Source organism: Strongylocentrotus purpuratus, unplaced genomic scaffold (assembly GCF_000002235.5).
Source record: "Strongylocentrotus purpuratus isolate Spur 01 unplaced genomic scaffold, Spur_5.0 spur5_scaffold_4, whole genome shotgun sequence".
NCBI classification, from domain to species: domain Eukaryota; kingdom Metazoa; phylum Echinodermata; class Echinoidea; order Camarodonta; family Strongylocentrotidae; genus Strongylocentrotus; species Strongylocentrotus purpuratus.
The window spans coordinates 19,605,221-19,626,998 of record NW_022145610.1 but is presented as its reverse complement, the minus strand read 5'-3'; the positions used below and the strand labels follow the sequence as shown (position 1 = coordinate 19,626,998).

Here is a 21,778-nt window from a genome sequence, read left to right as displayed (position 1 = left end):
CAGAAGCGGAGTTGCACCCCCCTGCTCTTTATGTTGTATAGCTCCCTCTCAAGGTCAAGATATTAATTAAGCTATAAAACAATGTTTCTTGACTAAAATCGACCGATAAGCTATTCCTGTTTGGAAATTATATATCACAACTACATATTCTGAAATTTTCATGGTCGCAGTTACCATTGTACGGCTGTACGGCGCTATTTGAAATTTATCAAAATTTACCGGGAGCACCGGTAAATTTTTATATTCAATTTTTCTCGAAAGCAGAAGTGTTTTAGGGGCTAAATTTTCTAGTGCTTATATTACATCTACAGGGGCATCCAAATATATCAAAATTGAAAAGAATCACCACTATCTAATTTTCAAAAATTCCCAAAACTTTGTATTACCTTTAACCAACTCTGAACTCGCAAACAGGAGTCTGGAAAGACAGACCCCCCTCAAAAACAAAAACAAAAAATCATTTAAAGTGAGCCATAAGATCAAAAGTTTGAAAAGATAAACATCAAAGATTGAAGAGCGCCATCTAAACGCCAACGCCAACAACTTCGTGTACATGTATATCCTCTGATCTGAGCCAAATCTGCTATATCTCAAAGACAGCAGGATGTTTCGATTCTTTGCTAACAGTTTGATGAATAGATAAACGTAAGTACAAATAAAATTTAGACTAATGAAAATATGAAAACAAATATATCTGTGCCATGCGAATTGATGAAGAGCCGACTTCCGAACCACTCGGGTCTCAGCCAGGCTCGGGTTTTCTCAGCTCCGTTCATTCGGAGCGCTACCCTTTTTCTTCCCCTTCCTGTCCGGGTGGTTCGGTGCAAGCACCGGCAAGTGAAGCTCGGAGCTGTGGTTTTATTGAGGCGTTTGCATTATTAATTCATACTACATGTAGAGGGAAGCGAAAAAATAGTCACTGATGCATTGAGAGATTTCTTGCTCTTGCTAGTCAAAGTCAACTTTTAAACACTGAAATATGTTTATTAGATTACAATATCTGTCATTCTGTCATTGTCAATGAAGCTGAGTGAGACGGTTGATTGAGAAGTGAGAGAAAAGTGGGATGAAACTGAGACTGAGTGAGAGTGAGAGGAGAGCCAGAGCCTTTTAGAGGAAAACGAGGGAAGTGTGGAGCTGGAGTTGAAGTTGAAGTCAAATTATCTGATTCTGAGACAGTTGTTGTCGTTGGTGGGCTTCAGGCTGTTTAATCTGAAAAGAGAGAGAGAGAGAGAGAGAGACAGTAGGCTATTGTCAGAGTTCAAACTTCAAGTTGTCAACTCTGAAGAAATAATACAGTATTGTCTCTAGTCACTCTCTACAATTTTTTACACATGGATAAGACTTTTGTTTTTCAGGATATACAAGGTCATTTTTTCGACATTTACTGTTTCTAAAGGTAAAAAATTAAAAATTAAATTAGGCCTATTTGTACAGTAAAAGTATGTTTGTGTGTCTGGCAGTTACAGAGAAAATGTTTGATTTCATATATAAAATAGGTGTTGAAATTTAAAAGTTGAAATTATGGTGTAGTAAAAAAGATACCAGAACATGGAATATTAATCAAATCCAGACTCTTATGGTTGTGCGATTGCATTGTGAAAGAAACGTTGTGCGATTGCATTGTGAAAGAAACGTTGTGGAATCGATCAGAAAAGGTTGATCATCTAGCATATAAGTATCAGTGTGTACTGCAAGGTCATCAAAATGATAAGAAAGATGTATATGGGACTACGCACACGTGCGCAACACATGCGTTTATCTCTCACAGTCCAAAAGAAAAACTAATTTACCAAATATATCATTTAGTAGGCGGTTTCCTGGCAAAATGTTTATCATCATGTGTTAGTCAAAACATATTCTTTCACATGATTGGTAATAAAGAGCTTCCATTTCATTTTTTGAAATTGGGGCGTTTCCAATACTGGTCTTTACCTTTAAAGCACATTTTAAAGATAGAGGTGAGTTCTGGTCATCTGGTTGCATAGTGAAAGAAAAGGTGTAGAATGGATCAGGAAAAAGTTGATCATGTAGCATGTGAGTATTGGTGTGTACTGCAAAGTTCTGGAATCATCAAAATCATAATAAATTTGGCCCAGTCTTGGTAAAGTAACAAGCACTTTACACAGAGAGATGTATATGGGACTACACAAATGGTGTTGGGGCTACTAACCTTGATTTCGTAATCTTTCTATGCTCATTACTCAGCCAGTATACATTTTCTACCAAAATTGTTTGGCAAATGACATTTATTTGTAATCTTGAACATTCAGTGTAAGTTTCGTTTGATTCTGTGAGAATTAGTTTTTTTTTTTTTTTTCTTACCAGAACTCACCTTTAACAGCTTGTTATGTGTACAAATAATTGACCTACATGTACAATCAGTAGACGACAGTACATGTAGGGACCTGCATATTTGGATATTATTGTGACAAATCACTTTTAAAAGGCATTGTTTATTAATCTTTCCAGTTTTACAAATCTGAGATGCACGGCCCTGTCTGGTTATCAGTGTCTGTGATATTGAACTTGAAGCCCTAAAATTGTGCTTCATAATGATCATGAAGTGCTTCAAAAAAGTAAAAATCTTTGAGTGACTGGTTTTTACCATACTCACTTTCCACAATAGACTGTAGTGTTATAAAAAAACCGCTGGGGAAACGGTTTTCGAAATTTTGAATTCCAATCATAGACAGTGGCGGATCCAGGGGGGGGGGCCCCGGGGGGCCCGGGCCCCCCCCCCCCTTGAGAAAAAAATCATGTAAAATCACGTGATTTTTACGATTTTTGGGGGTTGGGCCCCCCCCCTGGCGCTCAAGGGGGGGGTGCAAATTGAATTTTTTTTGAAGATCAAAAAAAAAAATGTGCTCACTACCCCCCCCCCCCCACTGAGCGAATTTTTGGCCGGCGCGTTTTTCAAATTTTCGGGAGCAAAAAAAAAAAAAAAAAAAAAAAAAAAAAAATTGTGCTCTGTACCACCCCCCCCCCCCCCCCCCCCACTGAGCGACTTTTCGGCCGGCGCGATTTTCAAATTTTCAGGAGCAAGAAAAAATAAAAGTTGGGCCCCCTCCCCTAAGAAATCCTGGATCCGCGCCTGATCATAGATATCTTGATAATCAAACATGTGATCGGCTTGTAAAAGTCATGGGATTCCTGACTAACCTAAACAAAAATATAATTATGATTGCAGCATGAGCTAAATCCAGGATTGTGTTTAGAATCTGAGGCATAGATACACAATCCATTTAAGAATTTGATAGTTTACATACACAAATCAAACCACTAAGGAAGAATTTGTATTGATGCTCTTGAATGCCCAATCACTTTTTCCTCATCTGTAAACCCACGCAGACATTCTTGAGATTGCATGATGTGTTTCTGCATTATCTCTTTTTCCCTACAAATTCATTCTCCTCCACATTCTTTCTCAAATTCAGTAGCCCTGTCTTCATCCGCTCGAGTTTGCCAAATAACCCCGCTATTTTCAGACTCGAAATATATATTATCTCAAAGCTCGAAATTGCGTCTTCACCGGAACGATACGCTCATCACAAACTAGCGCGGTCAGGTGCAAATAAGCCAGCTTTTCCCCAAATAGCAGGAGATTTCTCTGGTTATCTTCTCGACAAAATATCCCGCTAATTGCAACTGCGGGCCGATGAGGACAGGCCTACTACAGTAATGTAAAACTCCAAGCCAAACAGGTTGACCTAAGGTTTCTGGTTACCATGGTAAATGATCAGAATTCTTATTCCCACTAGACATGCATATGGTCTTTATTATCAGACTTTATTCTTAGTTTGGTTTCTTGCTGAGAATTTAGATCTGTATTGAGTTGAAAATTGAGCTTAAACTCTCGTTTTTTATTAACGTTTATCTGCATCCATGTACGTGTACCACAAAAGATGTTTTATGTAGAAAAATTTAAAGGATGAGATAAAGAGGCAAAATAATATACATGTACCTGCTTTTCATCCAGTGTCCCAACTGAAATTGAGTGTTATGCAATGGTAAACCATGGTAGAAGAAAGTAATGCTACAGCAAGTACTGGTATTGGGAAAACAAGTAAACTACCACTTGTGTATGAAGTTAAATTCACTTAATACAGTAAAGGCATCATTTAACAATGCTTAATCTGAGATGCACGGCCCTACGTGTTATCAGTGTCTGTGATATGATGTAATATTGAAACCTTAAATAAATTGCGCTTCAAAATGATCAAGAAGTGCCTCAAAAAAGTAACAATCTTTGAGTGACCGGTTTACCATACCGGTACTCGTTTTCACCAATAGGCTGTAGTGTTATGAAAACTGTTAGGAAAACGCAAAATTTGATTTTGATTTCCAATCATAAATATCTTTATAATCAGACATGCAATCGGCTTTCATAATTTTCAATTTCTGTCGGTATTTGGATAGTGCTTTGGGATATCTACATGTATACGTCTGTGTTTGAAGCCTAGCTCCTGTAAGCCGACTTGCATTGACCCCATGCTGTTATCAGCAGAGGTCATTCTGATTTTTGAGCTGGTATTTCATTATGATTCGCTGACTTTTGGTCCCTTTATTTTCATGTCTGTATCATGAGAAGTGTTTACATTACAGTTCAAATTGAAGTTGCTCTGTAAATATGTGGATATCATAAATATAATAACAAGTCAGCCTTCTTTTTGAATTACTTGAGAGATCCATTCGGTCAAACCCTACTACGTATATAGCCTACCAGTAGGCCTATTTGTACAAATATGTAGGCTTAGGCCCCAAAAAACAAAAACATGTTTAGCATCCTGCCTTTTTGAAAAATAGGAAGGAGGACAGGAGGTCCTTTTATTCTTTTCTTTTTTCAAAATGGCTGCTCGGTAGATTTTCCCTGACAGTCCGGCAATTTTTCAGAAATATATCCATTTAAGCAGCGATTTCATGTTTTTTTTCTTTAAAATTTATTTTTTTATTTTTTTATTTATTTATTTATTTTAAAAAGATAAGAAAAAAGAAGGAGGTGGCCCCCCAAAAGGAAGCGGGCGGGGACGCTAAACATGTATATATTTTTGTCACCATAGTTGTCAGATAGATGGGACCATGGACTTATAACTAGTACAAGTGAAATCAGTGATGGGACTGTGTTTTCAGGTCTGGACTGTATTTTCTCTGACACGGTGCACCTGCATGCCTTGTTTGTGCCTGGCTGGGAGGTTCATATTTCATCTTTGACGTAGAGCTGAAGTGCAGCCAGATAGTGAGAACTGTGGGAAAGAATCTACCTGGCCTCGGCCTAGGCCTGCCTGCCTGGCTCACCATAGGCCTGTCATCATCAGCTCGAGATTGCCAAATTCTCGAGATTGCCTATAAATAGCCCGCTATTTCTGATTTTGGAAATGATCCCAAAGTTACAAATCACGTCTTCATCAGCTCGAGATTTGACCTTGAAACTCGAGCTTGAGAAATTAGCTCGAGATATTTTGTTCAGCGTTTCAAATAGTGCGTGTCTTCGGGCTGGTGAAGACGCACCGGACAAATAGCGGATTATTTTGCAAACTAGCTCAAGATATCTTGGGATGATTATCTCGACCAAATATCTCGCTATTTGCAACTTCGGGCTGATGAAGACGCAAATTAACTGGATAATTTGCGATTGGGATAGTTCAAATTGCGGGGTATTTGGCAATCTCGAGCTGATGAGGACATGCCCCATGTTCCTACTCTAAAGCCATCAAAGATGTTAAAATGTAACCGAGTCATGCACGAATATAACACATGTGTTGGCTGATGGCTCACATACCAGAACAGTTTTACACCTGTACATGAAAAGGGCAAGTTATGTATGTTATCTGCATATTATAATGCCCTTTACATTGTACTTAATGTAGACACATATAACAATGCTTCTGTGTTGACATGAGCGATAATTAGTGAAGAGCTAATTAACTTATAACTAATTAAGTTTATGCCAACTGTAATATTCATGTAGAATGAAATTTCTGATCAGGTACATACATGTTACATGTACAGTGTGTCCATGATGCACAAGTATACATGTAGGCCTAAATTGAGATTATTTGATATATGGTGACGATAAGTAGTAGGCCTACATTTTTCAGTGCAACATTTACAGAAAACTTGCATAAATGCCAATACACCAAATTATTATACTCCAAATGTCAAATTATTTATTTGTATTATAATGTATTATGGAAACAAATCCAAAGCTCTGTGTGTATTGTAAAGCTTACATGTAGGCCTATGTTTTGAGGCAGAAAGGCATCAATTCAAGTCAATTCACTCGAGTTTTAACATCCTTTTGGCGCTCTGCAGATGAAGGGTCAGTTCCTGGTTTTGAGAGGGAGCTTGATCGAGAGCGCTAAGATTAGTTCAGGAAGTCGTTGATGTGGTAGAGTGGGCTTGATATTTCCTCTGCTTTCCTCTTCACTTTATATACCGTCACGTCTATGAAAAGCTTCCTGGTGCCATGCCAACCATATGCAAGCCTACGTATAATGTACAACTGTAGGTGCAAGATACAAACCATGTATTTTTATATATGAAATGCTTCCTGGGAGAAATTTCATATTTGTGGCTTACTTTTTGACTTGTTTTTCAATACAGATCGATCAATCGATCTTATTTACTTGGTGTAAGCCACAAATATGTTTAAATAACAAACCATGTAGTTGCAACATTTACGAGTAGTCAAAGTGTATGATATTGATTTAAATCCAGCCAGCATTTAGCCAACTTATAGAATAGATTACAGATTGTACGATCAGTCAGCCAAGGAAATTACTTTTAGAATAATGATGAATTAGTTTAGATAATCAGTTGTAATATCAAGTGTAGTTGTTTTTTTGTTTTGTTTTTAAATAGGAAGTCTTTTGGAGCTTTGTGCAATGAATCTCTGTACTTATCTCCAGACTTTCCACTTTGATGGTAGGTACATTTACATGTACTTTCAGTTTGACTGCATGGTGTTGCGGTGACAACCAGTACGTACAGTCAAATTCGTTGCTGCTATACTGTACATTGTACCTTTCTGATTATAGGCAACATTTGACTACCAGGAAGTATCTGTGGCCCTTTGCCTCCCCCCTCCCCCTCCCCCCTCCCCCTCCACCTCCCCCTCCCCTCTCCCCCTCCCCTCCCCTCTCCCCCTCCCCTCCCCTCCCCTCTCCCCCTCCCCTCTCCCCCTCCCCTCTCCCCCTCCCCCTCCCCCTCCCCCTCCCCCTCCCCCCCCTCCCCAACCCCCTCCCCCTCCCCCTCCCCCCTCCCCCTCCCTAACCCCCAACCCCCTGACCTATATGTACCCCACTCATTCTTGGCCTAAAGTGGTATTACTTGGTAATGTATTATTGTACCTTACAAGCCATATTTTCATCAATTACAGCCTTTTCACACACAGCTAAAATTCTATAAACATGATTAGTTTAAAGGTAAAGACCAGTATTGGAAACGCCCCAATTTCAAAAAATGAAATGGAAGCTCTCATTACCAATCATGTGAAAAAATATGTTTTGACTAATACACATGTACATGATGATAACAAATTTGCCGGGGAAACTGCCTACTAATTCATATATTTGGTAAATTTGTTTCTCTCATGGTCTGTGAGAGATATAGGGTAGTCCCATATACATCTTTCTGTGTATAGTGCTTGTAACTTTACGAAGAATGGGCCAAATTTCTTATCATTTTGATGATTACAGAACCTTGCAGATGCTAGATGCTAGATGATCAACCTTCTCTGATCGATTCCACAACGTTTCTTTCACAATGCAATTGCATGACCATAACTGGTCTTTACCATTAAAGGGCTTTAAACTAATCAGCTGTACATAAGACATCATTCACACACAGAAATTTCGGTGCGATCGTTAATCGTTTCGTGATTAACTACTGCTCTTAAAATGTGCAGTAGTGCCATTGCGCATTGAAGGTCAGGTCAAATCAAAAGAAAGCACACACTCCATCCAGTTTAAACACGTTTAAACCGTTCACACACAAAATGTCAAGCTCTCTAGATACGAACTTCGTATCTGCAGCCTGCTTTGAGGGGCGTATGAATCGCGACTTTGTATCTATCCGAACATCGTTTATACGATGTTCAAACAGGGAAAAATTTCTTTAAAGGTGTTTAAAACTGTTGAGTTAAACATGTTTATACTAATCATCTCTAGATACGATGAATTTTAGCTGTGTGTGAAACTGTGAAAAGGCTGCATGTTCCGTTGGAAATGGCATCGACTACAATTTATTACCCAAAGTGATTACCGGTATGTAGAAAAGTCAGATGATAAAGATGGGATTGCTATATAATCTTTTTATCAGTGATGACCAGAATCTTTCAAAACCTGGAAACGATTTTAATGATAATTTGTCTCTATAGATGTTTTCTTGTGTGCATGAAGGCTCCATACACACATACATGTACATGTACATGTATGACTGTATGTGGGATGAGATGATGCAAGGCTTGCACCTCCACTGCCAAGCTTACATGTACATGTACCTCATTTTTCAATTCATTTTGAATTCTGGGGACTGTCTTTGACCGATATTGATCCCTTTCCTCCCCTGTTGGTTCCTCATAATGTAATCCTAAAGAATTAGACCCAGCCTTTTTATATTGTATCAAAATTATTCCAAAGTTCAGCTAGCAAAGAACAAAAACAAGTCAACAATCCATGTATGATGTTACACCTGAGGAATGCCTGTTTTGCTTACAACGCTCCTTTTCAACAAACGGCCAGCTTAAGCGGGGATTGCACCTGTCTCCCCATTCTCAAATTTGTCATTGATTTTTTTCCTTCTTCTTTTCAACTATTTTCTTTTCTTTCTCTGACTTTGGTGGGTGTCCTAATCGTCGATCCTCTTGATTGATTTCTTGCCCATGTTGAGTCAGTGAAGCGGTGATAACTTGTATTGACCAATTGACATGCACCGTCACCTGTTTACCAGTCCTGTTTACCAGTCAGAGGATAAACACCACAATAAAGTACCGAAGCTGTGACATCATTAAAATCTATTTATAGAATTCCTCAAATTTTTTCTTCATTTTCCGAAAGAGCATCAAAAATAATGTCCAAATGTCGAATCGGCTGAGATATGACCATCTGAATGAATATATTCCCCATTTAAAGAACTCAGTGTTATTTGCTCTGGCTCCTAACCATTATGAGCCAAAGCAAAATAACACTGAGTTCCTATAGGAAATCTTTTTATTCAGATGGTCATATCTCAGCCAATACTTAACATATTCAATTGATTTTCGACATTTGTACATTATTTTTGATGCTCTTTCAGAAAATGAAGAAAAATTGAGAAATTCTAAAAATAGATTTTTGATGATGTCACACTTCACCACTCTATTATAAAGTAGATGTTTAAAGTTGCACCATTTCATCAAAATGTTTTACATATTTAGGACTATATATGTATTATGTACACTGTATCATCCAAACAAAATGTTTTCATACCGGTACTGTTTTTCTCTACGATATGGGTTCCATATCATTCCATGTACAGCAACATGTATGGAACATCAGACCCGTGGAACATTAATATGGGCTTGTTTTAACAAAAATATATATAAAATGCATTTGTTATTACTTTTTATAGGATGAAAGGAAAAAAGAAGTAAACTGTATGAAAGAGAGAGAGAGAGAGAGAGAGAGAGAGAGAGAGAGATAACATTTTATAAACATGTTTGTATGTAAAATTCATGCAGTGTCAATCTACTACAATACAGTCATGACCAACACTTGTAGAAAACTAGAAATAGCATTCAAGAGATTTAAGTGGTTCCAAATTTAATATCTTGCATTACATTTGTACCTGTAAAATGTTTTGCATCTTTCAAAGTTGTAATTTTTTTTTAATCTCATTTTTTGTTTAAAGTTTAAGTTTCATTTCTGTACGAGAACACCACATTCCTGCCTCACAGGTAGACCTATGAGCACCAATATTTTACTCCAGATTTCTCTCCTAATCAGTCTTGATAAAGTGGCTATTTTCTTCCATACAACGACTTGCGTTACATCATTTATTATGAGTCATCAGTGAGCTTATATATGGGTCTACATACAGGTAGAGCATTGTGTTGAACAACTCATGTGTCTACGTCTGAGAATTGAATTGATAGAAACAAGTCCATTCGCTGAAGTAGAATAAGTAGATGAATACTAGACCAATTCAGACCTCCTTAGAATCCTTACATGAAAGAATATAGAATACAACTTTAAAGAGAAGGTTGAGTTCTAGGAAGAGGTGAAAAAAAAAATTGTGAGCATTATCATTGTTATTATGCAAGTGTGGAAGAACATCAGATAAAACATGTTCCCTGAAAAGCATGTTCTCTGAAAAGCATGGCTCTTCAAATGCCTTCATATTCTAAATATGTCATGAAACATTGTAAAAAATTGGGACGGATTTTTACGCCACATGTTTGTGTAGTCCCGTAAACATCTTTCTGTGTACAGTGTTTGTAAACTTTACCAAGACTTTGCCAAATTTCTTATCATTTTGATGATTCCAGAACCTTGCAATACACACAAATACTTATATTGTAGATGATCAACCTTTTCTGATCGATGTCACACCGTTTGTTTCACAATGCAATCGCATGACCAGAACTCAACTTCATCTTTAATACAAGCAAGCAACAACCCACTATGAAGCCACTTTATCCACACATCCTGCCCCTTATAGAAAGCTGTGCAATTTTCCTATTGTTATGCACACTCTTTCTGGAACCCCTGTTGTCCAAGGTGGTTTTTTGTATGTCTTTGAACATGTTGAGGATAATCACTCTCACTGTTGACAAAAGAAAGGGGTATTTTTTTTGTACACCTGTACAAGGCACAGTTACAGTTGGTTGGAGATTATTGTGTTCGAGTTTATAGCTTACTTTAAAAATGGACCTTGAAGTTCATGACCCATTAAAGATGTAGGAGTATATAGTGCAGACTAAAAATAGTAAGCTAATATGTAGGTCTAGTGCTGCCTTTTTTTTCTTTTTATTTGTAATAATAATAATAATAATAACATTTAATTTTTATATAGCGCTTAATACAAATGTCTCTAAGCACTTTACAAATATACTATTACCCCGGTCATTGGATTCAGTGCTTGCCCGCACACATTGTGTGCACAATCTCCACTCCCTGTAAAGGGTCAGTCTTTAAAAAAAAAGGTTAAACAGCCTTCTAGAGATTAGTAATTGTCCTAAACCTCAAATCATAATTATAGCCTTGATTCCATCTAAAATTTTATTCTTATCAACTGAATGCAAATTTGAAGTCGGTGAAGACCACCGGCGGACATAATTTAAAAATGTAATGAATGACCTGTAAATCCAACTACATGTATTAAGCTAAGTACAATGTATACATATGAAAGTAACAAAAGGGTTTGGATTTCACTATTTACTTACAATGAGCCCCACCCATCCCTACCACCACAACCCCACCAACACAACCACTACTACCACCAGACACAGTAGGCCTGTCTTCATCAGCTCGAGTTTGCCAAATAACCCGCTATTTTAACTATACCGATCGCAAAGTATCCAGCTAATTGGCATTTTCATCAGCCCGCATTTGCAATTAGCGAGATATTTGGGCGAGAAAATATCCAGAGAAATGTTTGTCTTGTTTCCTAAATATCCTGCTGTTTGGGAAATAGTTGGCTAATTTGCACCCATCCAAGCTAATTTGTGATGAGTGTATCCGTCTGGTGATTCGAAGAGGCAATTTCAAGCTTTGGGATAATATCCCGAGTCTGCAAATAGCGGGTTATTTGGCAAACATGAGCTGATAAAGACACGCCTAGTGGGATATTCAAGCACCTTGTGGCTTTTGTTGAGGATTCTTTGGCTATCACAATACGATTCACTGACCCTGCTGGTTTTTAACACGTCTGTACGAAATGTGGAGTCTGGTCGAGACACCATCGTGGTCTACGATGTACATGTTGGGCTACATGTAAATGGTCCAGGCGGCCGTCTACAGTGTATATTCAGACTTTAACAAGCTACATGCTTGTTGGCTGAAACTAAGAAATGCGTAAGTTAGTTATGACATCATACAGACTCCAAAAAAGACTAATAATCTACAAAATCTTGATTAAGCTCATTTGGGGTTCTTGCCGTTTGTAGTTTTGTCCATTGTCAGTGTGAATTCGGTCTTGCCTGTCTGAACGATGTCTAACTGTACTAATATAACAGTACTAGGAGCAGGAACCAGTGAATTGAATTACCAGCTTGTAACATTCCTTATGCCATTATATTTTCTTGAATTATTGATGGCTGCAAAATACAAAGAATTTGTATTAATCAGAACCATTGTAAAGTTAAACTGTTGTAAAACCTTTGATTTCAAATAATTTGCTTTTAGAATTTCTCTAAATATGAATAAGGAACAGGGGGTTTCTCTCAGTCATAATTTGTGTAGCTCTTGTAATTACAGTTCATCACCATTAATTACAATCAACAAACAAACTTAAATCAATGGGCTTTACACAGTGTGTCGTCTACAACTTGGGTGTAAACTTTTTCTTTGTCCTTTCTTTCAACAAACACAACTCAAGAAATTCTTAGCTATAAAGCCAAAGGTAAACACAAAATTTGATTGTGTCTGTATTTATTCCCTGATCTGCGGACTGTCGGCATGTGTGTTGTTCCTTTCAGGGCCATCACATGCCTTTCGATAACAGGCGGGTCGCACTCTGATGTGGTTGGACCGTCTATTAACTGCACTTTACATATTGTGGTCATGATGATGAAAATGGGGCTGTGTTTAAAGAGAAGGTTGAGTTCTGGGAAGAGGTGAAAAATAATTTGTAAGCAGTATCATTGTTATTATGCAAATAAATGTGGAAGAACATCAGATAAACCATGTTCCCTGAAAAGCATGGCTCTTCAAATGCCTTCATATTCTAAATATGGCATGTAACATCTTAAAAATTGGGACAGATTTTTACGCCAAATACGCCACATGTTTGTGTAGTCCCATATACATGTTTCTGTGTACATAGTGCTTGTTATTTTACCAAGACTGGGCCAATTTATTATGATTTTGATGACTCCAGAACTTTGCAGTACACACCAATACTTACATGCTACATGATCAACTTTTTTCTGATCCATTCCACACCTTTTCTTTCACAATGCAATCAAATGAACTCACCTTTATCTTTAATTCTTTGGTAAGGTCTAACAGTTAGGAAAGGATTAGTTGTTTCAAAGCCACAGTAGTTGGCAAATCACTCTATACCACTACCCTGGCTGAGACCCCAAGTTATTTTATTTTTTTGATGAGGGGGAGGAGGCACTTCATTTGCAGGCAAGGACCCTTGTTACTTGTCTGATATTCATAACACTTAAAGGGATTGGGTAACTTTGTCTCAGATTCTGAAACAAAATCCTGGCTTTAGCTCATTCTGCAGTGATAATTATAAACCTTTAGGTCAGTCAGGAACCTCATGGCTTTTACAAGCCTATCTATATTTACCAGAACTCAAGTTTATCTTGAACTTTACCCAAACCTAACTCTGTCCATTACTGACTATGCCTTGTCAGGAGCAGTAGGGCCTATGGACTGCGGTCTCTGTATGTATGGTATTCTAGCTCGGACCCTCTCTTAAAGGCATTGTTTATTAACAATGTTAAATCTGAGATGCATGGCCCTATATGTTATCAGTGTCTGTGATATGGTGTAATATTGAAGCCCTAACAAACTTGTGCTTCAAAATGATCATGAAGTGCTTCAAAAAAGAAAAAATAATTGACTGACTGGTTTTACCACATTCATTCTCGCCAATAGACTGTAGTGTTATTTAAAAAAACATTCAAAACCGTTCAAAAACTGTTTCCAAAATTTCGAATTCCAATCATAAATGTCTTGATAATCAAACATGCGATTGGCTTGTAAAATTCACTGGGTTCATTTCTGACCCTAAGGTTTATAATTATGATTGCAGCATGAGCTAAATACATGATTTTGTTTAGAATCAGAGGCAACGCTACCTAATACCTTTAAGGTCTTTCTTTCACATTGCCAACCTTACCTATGCAAAGTGGGTAGCAACCGAGTGATGGGTTGCCTGGACGATGGTGATAATTGAGACAGGTTTAGCCCACTGATGGGCAATTAGATCTAGTTGCCACCAAATAAAGAGCTAGTTTGATGAGATTTTTATGACTGTAATTACCTGCGTTGTATACACAGAGGCCTTTAGGCGTTGAGTTTGACCAGTGAGTTGCTGACCATATGTTTTGGAGCTTATTCAGTTTGATATACATGTAATCTTGACGGTGCTGGGCACAAAATATACCTCAGAGATCAGCGTACATTTATGGGCATATTTCTTGTAAAAACATACTGAACAACAATATCAAAACAAAAATCACCATGGGGCAATTCCACGGTAACGGAAGGACACTCAGACAAGATTTTTGAACTTCAGGTTCATACTAAAAGAAATGTTTTATTAGTATGTATTAAACTATGGGGAACAAAATGTGTTTCAGTCAAGTGGAAAGCTTCATCAACTTCACAAAGTTTGGATAAACACTAATTAACTGGAAAAACCATGTCCATTTTTATGTCCTTCCGTTACCGAGATAATTAATATGCACATTCTTAAACTACTTAACTATAATGACAATTTTTTTGGGGAGAATTAAAGGCACTTATATAGGTATTATATCTGTACTGTTTCACATCTTATACTAATAAAACAGTTCTTTTAGTATGAACCTGAAGTTCAAAAATCTTGTCTGAGTGTCCTTCCGTTACCGTGGAATTGCCCCATTCACCCTTTCTGGACAGGATTCATCTTTTATAGTTAAAATGGTCACATGTTAATGTTCTTCAAATTGGCAACAATAATTACATTTATCGCTACATAGTTAAAATATAATCTAATGTCTATGAAAACAATATTCATGGGAAGAATGATGTTGAAAAGTTGAAGAATAAAAAAAAGTTCCTATCTTGATTGAGAAACAATGAATCATTAAATGTGTTGCCAATTTAAGAATTCAAAGCTCTTTTTTCCCCCTCTCTCTTAACAACGCCTGGCATCAAACGCAATATACATGTAGTTATGACACTAAAATTCAGTGTACATGTGCAGACATTTTTGTCCTTTCTTCTCATGGATTTGACACATTTTTAAGGCTCTGAATCAAAAGTTGTTGAGCCATGTTCACCACAGAATGTGGAATTATTGTCGCAAAAGCGTTGAGCGTTATTTTGCACTGAAAAAATTACATCGTCATTGGAATCCATTTCAAGAGCAATATTATTGTAGGCCTATCTCGCATGCCTGCATCCAGCCTGAAATTTTGATTCTTGCAAACTGTTTGTTTTCACGGTGTTGTTGTATTGGTAAGGAAACTGACCTCATCAAAGCTGCCTATATCTTCCGCTGACGGCTAGAAGGGCATTAGCCCAAACAATCTTACATCGGGTTAACACCCTTCTGGCTCTCAACGGATGATATTATGTCCGTCCGTCGTCAAAGTTTGATAGAGATGTACTCTATAGCCGAGGTCACTCATTTAATCATTTTCACAATATTTCTCAGGTTTCCGAATGCAGTGTATTTGTATGTTTGGGTTATTTTTCTTGCTTCACATGACAGTGCAAGGTCACATGTAGTACAACAGCGCATTTTGAACTCAGAAATTTAGATTCTATTAAAATCACCCCACAGTACTACATTTCTTTGAAGAAAAAAAATTATCCATTATTTTTTTCTCATCATTTACCAAATAACTTGCGGATGCATACATTTATTTTGTGAGAATAAAGTAGAAATAATGTTTAATAGATAAATGAGAACAAAATTAAGGAATCATGCAGAAAAAGTATAAATTATTATTTTCTTACTGGTATATAAGATTTGCATCAATCTTTTTTCAATATTGAATGCTTTTCATAAACTAAGTTTTCCTGTGTGGGTGGCCTTTGGAAAGGAGGTTAAATGTTTTTCAGTACCACAAGATCTGGAGAATAATATGTGGTGAAGATGTGGCTATGTAACCATAACTTTGGTTAGCCGTTACTGGAGCTTTAGAAAGATTGTTTGCTGTCAATAATTTCCATTCATATTTTATTCTTGGGAGCTGCCACACATGAAGTTTGAATATAAAGAAAAGGATTTTTTTATCTTTCTTATCTTTCTCTCTATTTTTTTTGGATTGTCAATTCTTTGAGGAGAATATATCATAAATGTCTGACCACCGTATCTGTTTTTCGGGGTAGTTGGCTATCAGTCAGTCTTGTGGACAATCGGTCTTGTGTACATTTAAAGTTTCAGAACTTTCCATGTTTCTAGATGGCTTTTTGCCGTTCTCATAGGCTGTCAATATGATGGCATTTCTCCTTCATGGGGCACTCTTAGGGAAATCTGTTGGCTCGAAACAAAGAACTTTGTCAGCATGAATGATCAGTGAGTAGGCCTACATTTTGAAATATCACACAGTACACTTTTTCTGATTTTCTGTCAGTTTTACTGTAGATAGGAGAAAAGGAATCTTAAAGATAAAGTTGAGTTCTGGTCATGTGATTGCATCGTGAAAAAAATGGTGTGGAATCTATCAGAAAAGGTTGATCATCTAGTATATAAGTATTGTGTATTGCAAGGTTCTGGAATCATCAAAATGATAAGAAATTTGGCCAATTCTTGGCAAAGTTACAAGCACTGTACACAGAATGATGCATATGGGACTACACAAGCACATGGTGAAAAAAACCTACCCCGGATTTTTACGATGTTTCATGTCATATTTAGAATATGAAGTCATTTAAAGAGCCATGTTTTAGGGAACATGTTTAATCTGATGTTCTTCCACCCTTGCATAAAAACAATAACGCTCACAAATATTTTTTTACCTCTTCCCAGAACTCAACCTTTTCTTTAACCATGGGGTTATTGAATTCTAATGCCACTTTACAACATTTCTCAATTGAATACGGTGTACTTTCCATTCAGTCCTACATGTATGTTATAATAATCACCCCTAACAAGGATTTTTCTTCAAGTTCCAATAAACCCCTATTAAAGTAGTAGGCGTTTAAAAAAGCAAAGCTGGCATTGTTATAAATGTTAATGTGATATTCTTTAAAAACACGCTAAACATTGTAATTAATGAGTCATTTTTCTTCATTTGTTTGCTTGCAGTGGTGAAAATGAAAGTTGATCAGAATGTGTTTGTAAAGGAAGATCGGAACCGGTATACTGGAACTAATAAGAGATTCTAAAGTAAACACCTTCTAGCAAATGCTTCCTATTTCAGAATCGATAATACCCTCATGTTATTGTTCCTGATGTAGTCACACATCCATCCCTATTAGGGATCATCTTCAGTTGTGGTGAATCAATACTTAAAAGGTATTAGAGGCATTAGAATGAAGCTGGAAAAGTTTGACAAGTTTTTTGGGGGGCTGTTTTTCCCCTGCTGTTTTTGTTATTGTTCCTACATTGTAAACATTGTCATGTGGGACTTTTCTTTACAGATTTGTTCAGGGAAAATTGGAAGTTTTCGAGAATGTGTTTGTGAAAGTAAGATCAGAAGTGGTATACTGGAACTAATGAGGGCTTGTGGTAAAGAGCTTTACTGCAAATTACATCCTGTTTTCCATTTGTAGTTTTCGTACGAAACTCATGTTTACCCTTAAAGGTATTGGGTAACTTTGTCTCAGATTCTGAAAGAAATGCTTGATTTAGCTCATGCTGCAATGATAATTATAAACCTTTCAGTTCTTTACAAGCCCATCGCCTGTCTGATTATCAAGATATTTATGATTGGAAATCGAAATGTAATTTTTTTTTCAACAGTTATTATTACACAACAGTTTATTGGGGAAAATGAGTACGGAAAAATCTGTCATTCAAAGATTTTTACTTTTTTGAGGCACTTCGTGATCATTTTAAAGTGCAATTTTTTAGGCCTTTAATATTACACCATATCACAGACATAACATATAGGGTCATGCATATCAGATTTAATATTGTTAAACGATGCCTTTGATATATTGTCTGGATTATTTCTCAGAAAACGATGACAATACTATCAGAATTGCGCCTTTCTTGTCTCTTTGTTCATTTCCAATTTTAGGTACTGTATATGTGTAGAATCATAAAATGTAATATCTTACTTCATATCTGACTCTATTATTTCCCAGAGACGTGATGGCAATGTTTGCCTTGACTTTGTGTATTTTCAAAACTTACATGTATATGATTGGCCAGCTGTATCATGTCAATTGCCCTCTTCAAAATTCATTTCTATGTACATTTCTTTATGCAATTTTGTTTTCTCGTCTGAACTCTCCTTTCACTATTCTGTATACGGTATATGACGTTTCTCTGGTACGACTTTCATATGAATTTCCTGCAGTCTGAAATTGCTGCACTTCTTGCTTGTGTGTACAGTCAAACCTGCTTTAGTGACCACCTGTTTTAAAGACCACCTGTTTTAAAGACCACATTTTTTGTTTCCCTTGAAAATGGTTTCTCATTGAAACATGTACTGAAACCTGTCTACAAAGACCACCTGTCTACAAAGACCACTTTTTGTGTTTCCCTTGGGCGGTCTCCATAGCAGGTTTGTCTGTATATGCAGAGACATTAGAATGATTCCTGAATCCTGTTTCTATGTGGGCGGACAGACAGGGGCTTCAAAGATAATTGGGAATGAATACTAGTAGATGTTGGGTCATCGAACTTGGTTCGGACAAGTCTTGGACAATAGAGATCAATTTTGGAAGAAGCATTCTAATCTGTTCAGCGCAGATTGTTTTTTTTTTTTGTTTTTTTTTTGGGGGGGGGGGGGATTTCTACTTACAATTTTAAACAATTGTTGTGTAGTGAGAGAATTTGAGTTGAACTGTACATGTTTAAAACCTATTTCATGATATACTGTACCAGGGGGGGGGGGTACTTTTATTTTCTAGCATATTCTACATTTGTTAAACTTCTCAATAAATTCATTCTAGTAAACTGTCTTCAGAATGACAACATGTGTCAACCTTTTGAATGAAAATGAAAATAAATTTGGATTCCTGATTGAGCTTAGCTAGCAGCAAATCATTTCATATCGAGAGGACTGACAGTGACATGTCACACTGGTATCGTCATTTTCAGTGATATGGTTGTAAATATGTGGGCCTACATGCAATCCAAAGATATACTGTATGTGTATTGATGCTCTATGATATAAATTATCCCCCTCCAACCAGAATTCTCACGCTTTCCACTTGAGGATAAATCAATAAAAATGTGCAGAGTGGCATAATTTGATCCAATCCTCCTACCATTTGAGCTGCATGTCATCCATAAATTCTTTAATTCATAACCTGCTCTGGATAAATGGAAGGGATGTGTCATCATCTTTGAATTAATCCACTACAGACTACAGTCCTTGAGCCCCAGCTCACTGCATTTTGATGACAGCTGCGTGTTGTCACTTGGCTGATATATTTACATGTACATGTGTAGTTCTCATATGAAGCTAGCAGTATAGCATATAGATTTTTGTTCAAAGGAGTTCTTTTTAGATTTGTGTTTGGTAGAGATATTGCTTGATTTGTTGATTTTTTCTTCTTCAATATCAGATCTCTCTCTCTCTCTCTCTCTCTCTCTCTCTCTCACACTCACTCACTCTTGCTCTTTCTGTGTGAATTATTTTTCGCAAAAAAAAATCAGGACTATCTTACATATCTGCAGAATTGCTCTGTGCTTTCACAATTTTTCACAAGGTATTACAAAGTTTTTGGAAATTTTGAAAATTGGGTGGATAGTGATTCTTTTCAATTTTGATATATTTGGATTCCCCTGCAGATGTATTATAAGCACTAGAAAATTTAGCTCCAAAAACACTTCTGCTTTCGAGAAAAATTGAATATAAAAATTTACCAGTGCTCCCGGTAAATTTTGATAAATTTCAAATAGCGCCTACGGCCGTACAATGGTAGCTGCGACCATGAATATCTCAGATATGTAGTTGTGATATATAATTTTCGAAACGGGAAGAGCTATTCGGTCGATTTTAGTCAAGGAATATTGTTTTATAGCCTTATTAATATCTTGACCTTGAGAGGGAGCTATACAACATAAAGAGTTTATTATTCAAAATTTCGTAACTGAAGACTCGATTTCAACCGCGACAACGATCACTGAATATTATAGGATCGCATATATATGCTTCCAATATGTTCATTTGAACCAAATTCAAGACCCCATACCAAAACTTTGTAATACCTTTAAAATAATCTTGTATTTTGTTACATAGCTGACTATGCCTCATACCCTTCTTCTGCAAGGAAGACATTTTACTTGCTTTTAATATGATTTTATTTGTCACTTGCTTGTTGTCATTGGCTGATATAATTTGAAACATAAGCCCTGTTGCAAATCAAGAAACTTTCATGTGAATAAATCTTTTGCACATTGTTATGATAGCTGTGAGTGGTTCATAATCACAAAAAAGTTTTATGTATTAAAATATAGTGGCATCCCAACTGACTTCTGCAAAACTTATTTGCAATTAATAAGTCGCAAATGTTTCTGATCTTATTCTTACAGAAATCACATTACCTGTTCCTTTTGAGAAGAAGTTTGGACATATGATAAGCTTTTATTTGACTCTATCGACCCCCTTCAGGGGTATGAGAGCACAACATATTTATAATATAATACAGAAAGATATGTAAAACATAGTACCGGTAAGACATGATAACAAGATACATAAATGTAGACATGATATAAACATTTTTATAATTCTAAAACTTCTGTATTATTTTTCTGGAAGAGTCTGCCCCATATGTCAAACAATGATAAACGGTGCTCTTGAAGCAACCCAAAATCTACTCAGTTGACCATGAAGTCATACAACATGAATTCTGTACCAATCCGTTTGGCAAGACCATAAATCAGTCGGAAACCCGTAAACATTCTGGAGGCTCGCTCTGGACTCCTGAACCCCAAAAGACTTGCCAAAAACCACCAAACAAATAACCAGTCTGAGGAATCCTATAATGGGGCGTCAAATGGAGGATTTTCTCTCTGATAGCTTGGCTGTCGCGATATGATTTATGATATTGTCATGAATGAGTCACCACAGATTGCCAGACGAGTTTGACCTCTAATGACCCCTTGTAAATTGGCCAGACTCTGTTATAATACTCCACTGTGATACAGGTGTCTGCAACCTGCATCTTGCAAGGTACTGTATCTCTGGGGAACATGGAATTTCTGGAACAAGCTCCTGCTGGATCATGATGAAATACTCCCAATGTCTAGGGTGGAAAAGAGGAGGGGAATGGAGGTTAGGGGAGGTGTGGTTAGGGGGAGGGGGTGACACCCTTCACTTCGACTTTTCAAAGACCAGGCTACACATGTATGCTGCAATTGTGTTGAATTTAGTGCCATTTTCTTTTCTGTTGATTTTATTTGTTGGTACACACGTGTATAGGACGATGAATGTTTTTCTAGTAATGCCCAATCTTCTATATACCCTTTGAATAAATTGCTCAGTTACATTACCGATAAAATTACTGATTAGGCATGTTAGCCAATCAGCATGTGCAATTCAATTCAATTTGCACGAGGCAAATGAGCTGAATATTTTGGCTCCTGCTCGTCGGTCACCAATGTGAAAGTTTTTTAAATTTCATGAATAACTTTGTTTATATTGTGATTTGGTTTCATATTTTTCACATCTTGAGCTTCAATGCCTCCAAAACCAATATTTTCTCTGTGATAGAAGTGGCCTGAGATA

The 21,778-nt window shown here is 36.9% G+C and overlaps 1 long non-coding RNA gene across 1 annotated transcript in view; it reads left to right on the top strand.

Moving 5' to 3' along the window:
* Window positions 1-319: 319 nt before the first annotated feature.
* The window catches only part of LOC115929248, a 43,223-nt gene continuing 21,764 nt past the window's right edge, over window positions 320-21,778 (top strand). The window contains exon 1 of the long non-coding RNA XR_004066399.1: window positions 320-645. This is a non-coding gene — a long non-coding RNA (uncharacterized LOC115929248). The remainder of the gene's footprint in view (window positions 646-21,778) is intronic.